General features: G+C 49.4%; 1 protein-coding gene across 1 annotated transcript in view; it reads left to right on the forward strand.

Annotated features, from left to right (window-relative positions):
• The window catches only part of LOC108799900 (neurobeachin-like protein 2), a 104,045-nt gene that overhangs the window by 10,526 nt on the left and 90,863 nt on the right, over positions 1 to 2,656 (forward strand).

The raw sequence follows: 2,656 nt of genomic DNA on the forward strand, positions 1-2,656 counted from the left end.
GGGGGGGGGGGGGGCTGGATTTGTCTCATTGTATCAATATGGATTTTCGGATCTCTTAAAGCTTTAAAGAGACCCTGTCACCACTTCAACAAACATCTTTCATAAGGTTATATGTGCATTTTACATATTCTAAGCATGTTTTTTTTTTACCTGTGGGACCATTGCTGGGAGCCGCCATCTTGGATTTGATGTCAGCAGACCCAGAGCTGTCAGTCATGTCAAAGCCCATCCCTCCCCCCATTTCTGGAAGTGTATAATTACCCTCCGTGCTGAGCCGGCTCCTCTGCCCCTCCCTTCATCTCCCTACATAACGTTATATGTAGTTGCCAGGGAAGGGGATATACTATAGAGCAGAGGTAGGCAAACACTGGCCCTCAGGCTTCCGCAAAACTACAGATCCCGTCATGCCTGTGGCTGTCAGTCTTGCATTGCCTAATGGGGTTTGTAGCAGGAGGGCCGGAGTTTGCGCAACCCTTGTTCTGTAGTATTTCCCCTCCACCCCTTCCCTGGCAGCTACAAAAACGGGGAGGGGCAGAGGAGCTGGGCCAGCACAGATGGAAGGGAAGAGGGCTATGACGTGCAAGGAGGTGAGGGGCCGGGCTAGGGAATTGACCTTTCCTGGAGTAGTCAGATTTGCAATTAAGTTCAAAGACACATTGTAAGTGAATAAAAACTAATGTATGGAAAGGAAAAATGCAACAAAATAGGGGGAGTTATGCACATATCAGAATACAATGATGGGTGGATGTCAGTCTGGGGGAGTGGGCGTTCCTAAACATGTGATATTTGCATATAGACTAGTTAACGCCCACCTATGATGCTGAGCCTCCATGATTCAAAGAACTGAGATCCAGGGAAAGTCAGGCTGGGGAGGAAAGGACTAGATGATGCCAGGAAAGGAGGCGGGCTCTATCTGACTTGCTGCAACTTCTAATGCAGATTGTGAGAAGCTCCCAGTGTGCAGTGACATCAGAGGAAGAGGAGAGGAGCTGCTACAACTGTGCAACACTGAAGGGAAGGACGGAGGTCAGATAGAAGACTGAAGGGGAGGATGGAAGTCACATAGAAGACTGAAGGGGAGGACGGAGGTCAGATAGAAGACTGAAGGGGAGGATGGAAGTCACATAGAAGACTGAAGGGGAGGACGGAGGTCAGATAGAAGACTGAAGGGGAGGATGGAAGTCACATAGAAGACTGAAGGGGAGGACGGAGGTCAGATAGAAGACTGAAGGGGAGGATGGAAGTCACATAGAAGACTGAAGGGGAGGACGGAGGTCAGATAGAAGACTGAAGGGGAGGATGGAAGTCACATAGAAGACTGAAGGGGAGGACGGAGGTCAGATAGAAGACTGAAGGGGAGGATGGAAGTCACATAGAAGACTGAAGGGGAGGACGGAGGTCAGATAGAAGACTGAAGGGGAGGATGGAAGTCACATAGAAGACTGAAGGGGAGGACGGAGGTCAGATAGAAGACTGAAGGGGAGGATGGAAGTCACATAGAAGACTGAAGGGGAGGACGGAGGTCAGATAGAAGACTGAAGGGGAGGATGGAAGTCACATAGAAGACTGAAGGGGAGGACGGAGGTCAGATAGAAGACTGAAGGGGAGGATGGAAGTCACATAGAAGACTGAAGGGGAGGACGGAGGTCAGATAGAAGACTGAAGGGGAGGATGGAAGTCACATAGAAGACTGAAGGGGAGGACGGAGGTCAGATAGAAGACTGAAGGGGAGGATGGAAGTCACATAGAAGACTGAAGGGGAGGACGGAGGTCAGATAGAAGACTGAAGGGGAGGATGGAAGTCACATAGAAGACTGAAGGGGAGGACGGAGGTCAGATAGAAGACTGAAGGGGAGGATGGAAGTCACATAGAAGACTGAAGGGGAGGACGGAGGTCAGATAGAAGACTGAAGGGGAGGATGGAAGTCACATAGAAGACTGAAGGGGAGGACGGAGGTCAGATAGAAGACTGAAGGGGAGGATGGAAGTCACATAGAAGACTGAAGGGGAGGACGGAGGTCAGATAGAAGACTGAAGGGGAGGATGGAAGTCACATAGAAGACTGAAGGGGAGGACGGAGGTCAGATAGAAGACTGAAGGGGAGGATGGAAGTCACATAGAAGACTGAAGGGGAGGACGGAGGTCAGATAGAAGACTGAAGGGGAGGATGGAAGTCACATAGAAGACTGAAGGGGAGGACGGAGGTCAGATAGAAGACTGAAGGGGAGGATGGAAGTCACATAGAAGACTGAAGGGGAGGACGGAGGTCAGATAGAAGACTGAAGGGGAGGATGGAAGTCACATAGAAGACTGAAGGGGAGGACGGAGGTCAGATAGAAGACTGAAGGGGAGGATGGAAGTCACATAGAAGACTGAAGGGGAGGACGGAGGTCAGCTATTTGTTGAATTCTTATTGGTTGCTATGGGTTAAAACACCTGGCAGACTTTTTAATTGTTGAATATTTTTGTAACATTTAGTGATGACATCATTGATCACTCGGCTGGTCTCGGTGACGCGGAGAGGTCGGCTTTCCTGCGTTTTGTGACCGTTTGCCTTTATTTTGGGAAATACCCATTTTTAGCACCGGTTGGTTCGGACGGAAAGTCCCCGTTTTATAAATAATTCTGTTACTTGTTTGTTTCCTGGAAGTTCTAT

The sequence above is a fragment of the Nanorana parkeri genome, unplaced genomic scaffold (assembly GCF_000935625.1).
Source record: "Nanorana parkeri isolate BGI_ZX_2015 unplaced genomic scaffold, ASM93562v1 scaffold1851, whole genome shotgun sequence".
Taxonomy (NCBI): domain Eukaryota; kingdom Metazoa; phylum Chordata; class Amphibia; order Anura; family Dicroglossidae; genus Nanorana; species Nanorana parkeri.